This window comes from Hippopotamus amphibius, chromosome 6, assembly GCF_030028045.1.
Source record: "Hippopotamus amphibius kiboko isolate mHipAmp2 chromosome 6, mHipAmp2.hap2, whole genome shotgun sequence".
Taxonomy (NCBI): Eukaryota; Metazoa; Chordata; class Mammalia; order Artiodactyla; family Hippopotamidae; genus Hippopotamus; species Hippopotamus amphibius.
Window position 1 is genome coordinate 164,779,142 of NC_080191.1, and position 12,606 is coordinate 164,791,747.

Here is a 12,606-nt window from a genome sequence, read left to right on the forward strand (position 1 = left end):
GGTAGTGGAAATCGAAGCAGGTGATTTGGAGATAAGAACTAGCAGGATCTGATGATTAATCAGAAAAAGAGGAAGAGAGGCTGTATAGATTTTAGGATTGAGCAACTGAATCTGGGCTGATGTGATTTACTTTCATAGGAAAAAAATAGAGAAGAAACAAGTTAGGGGTGTGAGAAATCAAGAGTTAGATTTGGGACCTATTAATATGGAGATATTTACTAGATACTAAAAGATAATTTTATTTATTTTTTTTTACAGTTTGATGTTTTTTCTTATCAGTAATGTATATATGGCAAACCTAATCTCCCAATTCATCCCCTCTCCAACCCCCCCCGCAAACCCCCCCCCCCCCCGCTTTCCCCACTTGGTGTCCATACGTTTGTTCTCTACATCTGCTTCCCTATTTCTGATAAGAGGCAACTTTTTGATCCGTTATGTTGATCTAAGGCTAAAACAGGCTGCCACCACACGACTGACTCAGTGGTAGAGAGTAGAATTTTTTAAAGACTTTATTCTTTAGAGCAATTTTCAACTTACAACAAAATGATGGGGTCATGCTGTGTAGTGCTTGAGTGAAAGAATGTGCCTACCGGTCCAGACCCTTCACATCCTGGCTCAAATCGGATCTGCTCTTTGAATAAACCGACACCTATGTCTGTCACAGCTTCACATCGTGTTCCTTTAGCACTGAGTTCTACTTAGTTTACACAACATTGCTTTATGTTGCTTTGACCTATGTTTCCTTCTGGGAGTCTTAAATTGCTTTGTGTTTGAACTTTGCTGAAACTATTCCTTCATGGGTTTATTTATTCACTTATCAGCAGTTATTCAATTCATTTATCCAAAACACTTATTTGGGATTTTACCATGCTATGTTAGGCACTGTACGGTTTTCACATATAGTTAGCTAGTTGATTATACCCTTTTTCATCCCAGTGAAAATTTGGGACAGCAAAGAAATACGAACAGCATTTTCTGTCCACAAGGAGATCACAGTGCAGATGTAAATTCAATTATTATCGCATAAATATTAAAAGGCTTATAAAGAGGTACAGGTAAAATGTGATAGGAGCATAACATTGAAAATGTTACTGAGTCTGAAAATCAGGGAAACATGATAGAAGGGATGTAATTTATTTGTGTCTTGATGTAGCATCATAATTTTCAGAGGCCTAAATCAGAGAAAAGCATTCTATCATCCTCCTGCAACTCTATAAAGAAATTGATTCTTGACCTGCAAATTCTTCAGCTCCATGTCAATGTGATACCTGAATCTCAGCCACTAATTTGCATTCAAATTAGTACATTGGTCTTTTTTGTGCCTTAGTTTTGACATTTATTCATTTGAAAGTACGGCGATATTTTAATTCTGCCCTGTTTGAAGGACTCACTAATAAAAAATGGCTTCATTTAAAATGGCTTCATTAAAGAACTCCATTCCATAAAAGATTATTTTGTTGTAAATATTTATGATTATTGGTTATTTTTAGCAAAGCTGAAAATGGACTCCAAAAGAACCATAACAAAAATTGTATTTTAATAGGGTCTCAGGATGTGTGGCCTTGTTAAGTTTTTATTACTGTCTCAATAGTACAAGGTCCTTTAATGTCATTCTTAAAAATAAAACCAGCGGTGATTTTACAGATCTCCAGTATTTATAAGCTAAGTACTTCATCTCATTATTCATGGCAAAGAACACATTTTCCTGGGAGAATATAACCCTCTCAGCTCTGCTCCAGAAACCAGCTGCCACTAGAGAAACCTTCAATGGCTGAGGGTCTGAAAAACAATCTTTCTGCCCATAGAGGGTGCTGCAGGAACACAAGTTAAATAAATAATTAATCAATGAAACTTTTAAATCCTCACTTAAGCAGATAACTTTCTTTTTTTTTCTTTTCTCTTCTTTCTCCTTCCTTCCTTCCTTCCTTCCTTCCTTCCTCTCTCTCTCTCTCTCTCCCTTTCTTTCTTTCTTTCTTTCCTTCTTTCTTTCTTTCTTTCTTTCTTTCTTTCTTTCTTTCTTTCTTTCTTTCTTTCTTTCTTTCTTTCTTTCTTTCTTTCTTTCTTTCTTTCTTCCTTTCACAGAGAAGCCAATTTTTCTTCACCATTCTATGGTTATTTCTTTTTCTTTCATTTTTTTCCTTTCCTTGTTTTTTCTCCATCTGTTCCTTCCTTCTTAGTTAAAAGAAAAATTACAGAACTATAGACCTTTTTTATACCAAAATGTTAGAGCCAGAGTTTTGTACTTGAAGGGGCCCTTGCTGATATTCTAGTCTAGTCCCCTCTCCATGGGTTTTCAGGACCAGAGTCAGGGATTTCGGGCTTCATCAGAAATCTCGCTTTCCCAACTGACTACATATGTAGCAGGAGCCTTGAGAAAGAGAAGTTTTCTTTCTTTCTGTTTAAGAAATATGTCCACTGCTTCCTGCCCCCTCAAGAAGGTGTTTTTCTCTCTATAATTGGCACACAGAACATCCTTTCCTCAAAGAAAAAATTAATTTTTGGCTGAAGCAGTGGTGATGGTAATTCAATGCTTTGCTCAATGAATACTTCTCATGCCCATTCAAGTTGTTAGTATTTTATGTTAGATATTTCTCTCCTTTTCTCTGCTAATAGCTATTAAAGTAGCTGCAGCATCCATGGGAGGCAAAAGGAAAGGACTGTAGCAGTGAGAGAGGATTAAAAACAAATGGGCTCCGAGGCCACGTGGCCACCTGCCTCCCCTAACTCACTCTTCTACAAACACTGGATCTGCTGGGCCTGGAGGGAGGAGCGGTGAGAAGCCCCGACCCCAGCCCTCACCCAGCAAGTGTGCAGGAGTGAGGTGTACCTCGATTTGTAACGTGGCTGCAGCACCCTACTTCCCCGTCTCAGATGAGATGTTGATTTATTATTTCTAAGTAACTTCTCATGGTAGAAACCAAATTTCTTCTGATATATCACATATGTGTGTACACACTCATGTGACATATATGTACTTTGAGGGGCTCTATTTATGTTCCATGGAGAGTCATTCTTTCCTATCAGGAATCTCACCTGCTGCTGCGTGTATTTGCTCAGATTCCTGGCACATTTTGTTTCCTGTTGTTTAGTAAAGGTGCTCTTCCTGGGATATACTGAAAAACAAAACAAAACAAAATACCCAAGTTGAATGTGAAAAAGAAGGGTGAAGTCAGAAAGTGTTCTTTTTCACGTAAGCTATCTAGGTATCAGACCCTCCAGCATCACTTATGCCCTGGCCTTAATTATATGAAATTTGTCACTTTGGTCTCCCAGAAAAGTCATACAATCTTTCAGATCTTCCAACAGAAAAATGTTTTCTAATTCACATGCCCCAAAGGCTCCCTTTGCAAAAGACAGTGCTTTTGATTTTGTGGCAAATTATTAAGGAAGTGAAATTATTCAGGAATTATAAAGTTCCTCATCTTTGTCTCTGAGGAACTTAAAGTGATGGTGGAATAAACCCCATTGGACAAACAAAAAAATTCAAAGGCTATTATGGAAACACTGGACACCTCCCTTAAACAATTGTGGTTGCACAGCGATAGACTCAATCCATGGGATCCACTTGAAACTCTTTATGGAAGAAACAGCCATTCAGGAGAAAACTGATTCTGTTCATTGGACAGAGAAGTGGGCAGCAGGCCATGCAAAAGGGAGGGAATATGTGTAAGCTTCAGAGACAAATCAACGACTTTGTTTACCTAGGAAGGTTAATAATTTTTCTGGTCAGAATAGAGACTATGAGTTGGGGCAAAACAATATGTTTTGCAGATGGATAGTAGGAGGTAAAAGATAAGGAGAAACAATTGTAGTTTTAGAGTCATTCAAGTGGTAATTTGGAAAACTATAAAAGAAAATCTTTCTTTTACATTTTGTTAGGGAAATTTTCAAACCTACATCACAGTAGAGTTGGATCTGTCAATGGATATTTAGGCTGCTCCCATGTCTTAGCTATTGTAAATAGTGCTGCCATGAACACTGGGATGCACATATCTTTTCAAATTATGGTTTTCTCTGGATATATGCCCAGGAGTGGGATTGCTGGATCACATAGTAGCTCTATTTTTAGTTTTTTTAAGGAACCTCCATACTGCTCTCCATAGTGACTGCACCAATTTACATTCCCAGCAACAGTGTAGGAGGATTCCTCTTTCTCCACCCCTTCTCCAGCAGTAATTATTTGAATGGATAAAGATGTGGTATATATATACAATGAAATATTACTCAGCCATAAAAAAGAATGAAATAATGCCATTTGCAGCCACGTGGATGGACCTAGAGATCGTCATACCAGTAAGCCAGACAAAGACAAATATCATATGATATCACTTATATGTGGAATCTTAAAAAAAAAAAAGATACAAATGAACTTATTCACAAGACAGAAATAGACCCACAGACATAGAAAACAAGCTTATGGTTACCAAAGGGGAAAGGGCAGAGGGATAGATTTGAAGTTTGGAACTAACAGATACACACTGTTATGTATAAAATGCATAACCAACAACAACTATCTACACAGCACAGGAAACTATACTCAGTATTTTGTAAAACCTAAAAGGGAAAAGAATCTGAAAAAAATAGGTATATACGTATGTATAACAGAATCACTTTGCTGTACACCTGAAACCAGCACAACATTGTAAATCAACTATACTTCAATAAAAAAATAAATGTAAAAAAACCCTGAAAAACCAAAGTAGAGTGGGACCATGAGCTTCTCTGTGTCTGTGCTATACCTGTTGATAAATAGCAACATTTTGCTAAATATTTGAATAAGTGAACATGTAAACTCTTTTGTCTCCTGTGGGTGGTAGTGACTGAGTCCTTACATAGGTTATCAGAAAAAAATTCATGGATTTTCAAGCCAGAAAGCATTTGAGCATTCAGAGGAAGTTAAATCGGTTCTGCTTTTAAGTTAGCTTCCGAGAGGCCAGGCACAGGAACAAAACGGGAAGTCCCTCAGAAGTCAGGTTTTTGATATGACAGTCGTGCCGAAGGAGCTGATGTGAGGCCTTCATGGGGACAGCGTGTCTCACTGGGCACAAATAGAAATATAGTTTCAACGTAACTAAAGAAGCCAAGTATTCTTGCAGACGAGAACCAACAGTAACCACCAGGTAATGACGATGTTTCGGATACCGGAAGTGGAGATAACATTTGATAAGAATGCTTCCAAATACTCTGCTGGGCGTTTTACCCACATCACCTCATGCAAATACCATAAAAATCGCTTTTTAAAATTGTTCTCTTATTTTACACATAAAGTAACTGGGATATTGAGCTCCTCAGTCACTTATTCATGACACACAAGAAGCAAGTGGTAGATCTAGGACTGCAGTCCGGTTCAGTCCAAATTCCAGTTGTGTTTGCCACCGTCTTACCACCAAGAAACCAGAGAGGAAAACGAAAACAAAAACAAAACAAAAAGCAAAACCCAAAACCAAACCAAACCAAACCAAAACAAAACAAAGCAAAGTGGTCTTGCTCAAGGTCATGCTGCTCGGGGACCCAAAGCAAGAATGATCTTCAAGAGGGTCAGATGGACCATGCTGAATAGTGCAGGGCGTTCTGAAGTCCAGAAGAAGAATATGCAGTTCAGATAAGAAAGTACACTCTTTGTCAAGGAGTTGGTGGACTGGGCACAACTAAAACTATGTTATTTTAAATCACTGCTTCATGTGTCATTTTGTCTTTTGTGTGTTTGGCGGTGAAAGGAAGTTTGTCTACACATAGGACACAGAAAAGGACTCAGAAAGGTAAGTCCTGGTAGTGGTGAAAGATTTCAGGATGGAGTAAGTAAATGGGTCGACCTGGTGAATTGGACAGGTGTTGAGAAAGCGCCTAAGAGGTGGAGAGGGAGGGCGGTCAAGGGTGCTGGTTCGGTTCCCAGCTGGACTTTCCCTCACAGCTTGCCTTTGTTTATGTCTTCTCTGGAATGAGGACAAGCTTCTTTGTGGGGTTCCAAAGGAAAATTTACATTTCCCTAGGTGTGATTTGTTTATAATGGATGACATACAAGATTTTGCATTCAGGGATAAGAGAAAATTTTAAGTTATCCATTAGAGTATTAGAAAAAAAAATTTTTTCTAAATGTGTAAATTCAGGGCCGTGATTAGTTAGAACAAAGCTAAAGTTTTGCAAATTAATTTAGAAAATAATGTCAAGTTAAAATAGTGTGACCATTGTGTTGGTGGACGAACATAAGGCATGTATGAGCAACATAGTAATTGCCAAGTAAGGCTAGATTGGAAAAAGAGAAAAGACATGACAGGAATGTGTGGGCGGAAAGGTAGGGGATAAACATGGGCAAGCAGATGCCACAGGACAGTTGGCCGTGCATCCGTGACACACTTTGTAGAACTTCCTCATGGCAAAAATGGGAAATCTGAGGTCTGGAGGAAAAGATCGTTACCAGCTATCTCACAGAAAGCCAGTTACAGAGCAATGACTGGAACCTGGAGTTTTGCTTCATAACCCAGTATTTTTTGTTTTTCCTAAACCAGTCCCTTCTTAAAAAATAAATATTTGCGTTACCTGTGAATAATGTCACTACTTAATTCAGCATGTTTTACGTTCTTATCCATACCCTGACTTTTATATTATCTGGTGTTTCCAATTTAATCCAAAAAGTATTTGTCTGGAGGATAGTAATACCTCCATGATTTCATTTGAAAGATGTCCACAGGTAGATGCAAGTGATTGAAAACATTTTAAAAATTGCCTAGGTAATTAATGTAAGATATTTTGAAAGAAAAAAGGTGAGACTTGCACAGTGCCCCTGATTGGTAAGATCAGGGGCAAAGCACCACAGAGACCTTGTTGGAATTCCAGTCCCCTGATCCACAGAAGGACTGTAAGCAACATACTTAAGAATCTTGGGATCTTGGTTTCTAAAACATGGGAACAATAAAACCTTCTTGAAAGATGTATTTGAAGGTTACGGATAATAAAGAGCACTGGTGAAGCTCCCGAAACCTAGTAGGTGTTAAATAGGTAGCAACTATTATTATGTGTATGATGGGGTAAGAAATAGGAGAAGAAATGCTATGGAATGGTCTCAGGGCCAAAAACAGGAAGTATTTTGATGTGGTACCAACAGAAAGTGGATGAGTAGGAAGAGAATGATGGGTTTGGGTTTTACAGTGGCTTTCAGAGGAGCTGGTAGGTGTGTGAATTCAGCCTACGTTAGCATCCTCATTCTAGAGAGTGAATCATTTTCCTGCCCTTAGAGGTTTTGGTAGTTATGCTGTTTTGCTTAATATTTCTGCAAAATAATGAGAATTTAAAAGGGAATTTCCTAAGTCAAAACTCAACTCCTACTATCTGGATTCCATGAAACTACAATGTTGACAGCTCTTAATGAACATTTTTAACATCTGGATTATATCAACTTTCTCTGAATCATAAATCTTTTATCATCTCTACTTTTGGAAAAGCAAATTAATAATAGTTTTCCATGTGGCTATATTTCTTTGCATAGCAGGACATAGAGATATAAAATGGTTTTGGGGTAAAGCAAATATATTTGTATATGACTGCTGTTAGCAGCAGACTCCTCAGATGTAATCTACATTATTCTTAAAGTAAATACAAATATATTCTTTACATTCATACAGCTCTTACGAGTTTGCAAAGTGCTTTAATCTTCACACATATTATTTCATTTAGTTTTCATGACAATAGTGTAAGTACTAATATTCTCATTTTCTAGATGAGGCAGCAAAAGCTTAAAGTTTCAATGTCATGTCAGAGTCATGTGGCTAATGAGAAATTGATCCAGATAATCTGACTCCAAATTCAATATAGTTTTCACTCTGTACCTCCATTTCTTATTTCCACATTCAGTATAAGATGAAACATGTTTGCACCCTGCCCTCAAAGAATTCCCAATTTCATTTGGCGAGGAACACACACACACACACACACCCCTTAGTGAAGCATCACTACAGGCAAAATGTCAGTATGTGATGGCAACTGCCTCACAAGTGTTACTCATGAGGTTATTAACATGAACAGGGAAAGAGGAGAGCTTGAGGTCGCTATGAGTTGGCGTGGTCAGGGGCATATCTTAGAGGAAGTCAGAAGAAAGGTAAGAAGAATATTTTCTGAGAGTAGAAAACCAAGCACCCATTTGGGATGATTGCGGTAATCAAGCTGTCCTTCACCCCACAAGCTCTAACTCTCATCTGTACACATTCCAAGAGGAGTAGCACATTGTATTCTTGGCTGGAAATTAAAGAAGCAAATGAATCATCTGAAAACTCAGGGTTGGAGCAGGTTTTCATCTGATCACGATGAGAGAGAGCCACTTTGATGGGCTCCCTGCTGACGATGTACCTGCAGTAACCAGATCTGTGATGTCTGATACGTATAGCATGCTGCTACCTTACTCCTCGTAGCCAGGTTTCGACAAACCAAACCATGACCTTTTTGCCAGTGTGCTAAGCAAGAGCACTGAATTAGGAATCAGAAGAACTTGGCTTTGTCTTCGTGTTGCAGCAGCTGTATGAGCACGACCTTGAGCGACTCACTTCATCTGTCTCTGTTCCAGTTCCACCATCAGTAAACTATGCCAAATGATGCCTGCCCAGTCTACCTTTCTGCAAAGGATTAATGGGACAACATATGTGAAAGTGTCCTGAAAATGGTAAATCATATAAAATATTACACCAATGTACACATTATACCGATACATACGATGCAAATAGTATAAACTGATTTCCAAGGGATCCTTTTATAAAATCACCTCCAATTTTCTTCTGCAACTTAGCAAGCACTTGTTTTGCATCATCACCATTCCCAAATATCCACTGTACACAGAAATAATTGTGCAATCATTCTGAGTAAAGACTGAGTGAAAAAATCATTTTCCTGTAAGTCTACTCTTCAGTGACACTGTTGGTTGTTATTTTGAGCAGGATTCACTCTATTAGGTGAGCTTTTGTAGAATTATTAGGTGTCTGGGTTGATGTGGAGGCTTGGGGTAGAAATTAGTGAATTTTAAAAGAGAGTGTAAATGTAAAGAGTAAAGAATGTCCTTCTCTGAAAACTTGTTGAAATGGGCAAATAACAACAATCGATTACTATGGGACACCTCACGCTCTACCACTGTGCTATTAAAAGGGGGCTCTAAGGACCGACCACAACAGGATATCACCCAGAAGCTTGTTAGAAGTACAAGCTGCCCAGCCCTGCCCCAGATCTACCCCAGCGTCTGCATTTTAACAAGGTCCTGGGTGATTCGTATGCATACTAAAGTTTGAGACTCACTAGCCTATGAGCCACTTTCAGATACATTATAGCATTTGAGTCTTGAGGCTACTGTGTTAAAAACAATATTAATACTTTGTCCTCCCAAACCCCATATTCCGGTGTAACTCAGAGAAGTGAAGCCAGTGACGTGGCTAGATGTGGTAGCTGAGGGATTTAAAAGTCAACTTCCTGATTCTAAGGCTTGTGCTTCTCCCACTATAGGTCTCTTTTGTTGCATCTCTCTCTCTCTCTCTGATATTTTATATGAGGACCCACCTTGAAACCGGATATGACCTCCAACAATCCTTTTGGACTTAAAGATCCACTAATTTATCTAAGGTACCCCACTCACGAAGCCCTACCTTGTGATGCAGGAAACATCACACGAGTAGAGGAAGAACTGCTTCCTTTTGTGGCACAGTCTGATCCTTTGGATCTGTGCCAAGCTGATGACGGGGGAAATTCCCACTTCACATTCTTCTTCATTTACTTGGATAACGGAGGCCTTACATAACATCAGACTTTCTGAGATCTTTCTGGGAGTGCATTCTTGGTTGATCCCATCATCAGAATACCACTGCCATAGGGCAGCACCCCTGGAATTGCTGAAACCCAGTGGCTGACTGGGCTTCTTTTGGGTGCTTCAGGGGGGCTCCTTGGAGTACAGAGTTTGCTTGGCATTGTAAGATTCAATCATGTCCTATAAGTGCTTGAAATATCCCGTTGGATGTCCTTCAGCTGTCTCTTTTTTACCAGATTTCCAACCTTGTCACAGAAATCATAAGGTAAGCAGTCAACAGGCAGTGGTTTGAAAAGCTTCACCAACAGTGATTTATATACAGCGGAGACATAGGGAATTAACTACCGCTCATGAAATCTAATATATATGGGCCAAAAATTTTAAAAAAGAAAACAAACCAAACAAAAAATTCAAGGACTAATAAAAACATAAAATTGTGCTTGGATGCTTTCTAATACCAAGTGCGCCAACTGTAGTCTTACCCAGAGATGAGGCTTTTATTGTCTTCCTTAAGAGTGAGCTCAATGGGCTTTCCAGGGTGGAGAGACCTGGACTTTCGAAATATTACCCCCTTCCTGTCTACCCTTAGGATGTAACACAGAAGACACCAACAGATTCTGGAGAGCTTCAAGTTACAACTCAGTCATTCTCAAAATGAGAACTAGTACCTAGATGGCTGTTTCTGTTTAGTTCAAGTCAATGAGCTATTTATTCCCTGTTTATTCCCCACTAAGTCTTTCTATTCATCACGGGTGCCCCAGCAGCTCTACAAGATGTGCCTTTAACTCTTGCACTATTGTCACACCTATCTGCAGATGCCCGAAGATCTTTGCTAATACTGTTCTTTCAGCCTGAAATGTTCCTTACCTATTTCAAATCCCAGGCATCATTCAGTGCTCTTCCTTTCTGAATCCTTCTCTGATAACTCAAATCAAACATAACCACAGTTCACAGCTTATGTCTCTACTGGAGCACTTGGGTTTTCTGCCTGTTTCAGAGTTATTTGTGTAATTGTCAATCTCTCCTACTAGGCACATCTCAGTCTGTTTTACTAGATTATGTTTTCTTGTTTGTGTAACTTCATAATACCTATTTCTTATTCTAAAACACAAGAGTGCAACAACAAATCACCATCGGAATGGACACATCTCTCTCAAGGTTAAGAAAGAAATGTCAGGCCTTGCTCCTGCAGTTTGGAGTAAGCAAGTTATGTTTATACCCCGCAAACCCCGTGGGCCTTTGAGGTCACCTGTGCACCCCAGGGGCTGAATCCAAACCTGTAGAACTTGTTCTCCAACCTGGATGAAAAGAGCTCTTCACTTCAAAAAGAGGTTCCACCCTTTTTCATTTTTAACATAACATAGGTGTATGCACTAGACTTTAAGAAGATTTTTAAAAATCTTTAAGAAATTAGTATTGTGGCACAAGGAGCATAAGAAAAAGACCACTGAAAGAATCAGTATTATTATAAAGCCTGTTATTGTCTCTAAATAGATGTACCTTAACTTATTGTTTATATTGCTATAGAGATGAAAACATTTCAAATAATCCTGAAAAAAAATTAGTAATAACTCCATGTTGAGACTTACAAGGAGGATGGCTTTACGAAAGGTACCTTTAAAGCAAAACTCTTAAATGTGTAAAAAATCTCTAAAGATTCCAATGAGAAAGAACTGGAGATGTAATCTTTGAAAGGATCTACAGTATCTTGAAATTTGAAAGGCAGATGAAAAAAAATGGAAGGAGGAATTTGAGATGACAAAATATTGTGGGTGGGGGATATTGATAGATGATAAGGGGTATCTGGGAAATCTAGGTACCTTCCTCTCAATTTTGCTGCGAACCTAAAACTGCTCTAAAAAATAATGTCTTCAAATAAATCTCCAGGTACTGCCAAATATTCTCTAGAAGGCAAAAGCTCCCTGGCTGAGAACCACTGTCTTAGTACTTGTGAAAAATGTAAACTGTGGGCTCCACCCAGGACTTACTGAATGAGAAACTCTGGGGGTGAAGCCCAGCAGTCAATGTGTGTTTTAACATGCCTGCCTTGCAGTTTATTCCCATGCAGCTTAAGTTTGAGAACAACACAGGTCTTATCTACTCAAAGCAAGTGTTTCCCAGAGGATGTAGACTGCTATTCCTTAACATGGGGACCATGGATTATCTACATCAGACTCACGTTTGTTGTTTCTTTATGCAGCATCTAGAGGCCCACCCTAGAATTCTTTCATCAGTATCTCATAGGGGATGGGGAAGACAAGAGTGAAGTAGAAAACAGGGATCCGGTGTTTGCCCCTTCCTTCCTTCCTTCCTTCCTTCCTTCCTTCCTTCCTTCCTTCCTTCCTTCCTTCCTTCCTTTTTATAAGTAAGCATACCCCAGTGTCTCTTATCTATACAGAAGTTTGAACACCACTGACTGGTACAAACTCTTCAGACTTTCTTTATTTAAATCACTGACACAGCAAGTTCTGGTTTTGTGTTTCCAAAACAGCTTTCTGATGACAAATTGGCTTTTGATTTAGACCTACCTACAGCAGTGTTTCTCAGTCCCTGTTGCATTTTTGAAACACCTGGGGAGCTTTTAAAAAACACCAATGCCCAGTCCCCACCCAAGACCAATTAAATCAGAGTCTCTAGGGGTGGTATTTTTTGTAAGAGTCCCAGATAATTCTAATATGCAACTGGGCTTGGAAAACACTGGCTTGTCAGAGAAAACATTCTAGCTGGTTTAATGCTTCATATCTCATTACAAATTATGAAAATAATAGTCTGGTTTGTATTTCATGCTTTGTCTGTGTCTCTTTGAATCCATTCAAGTTCTGAGCATCACA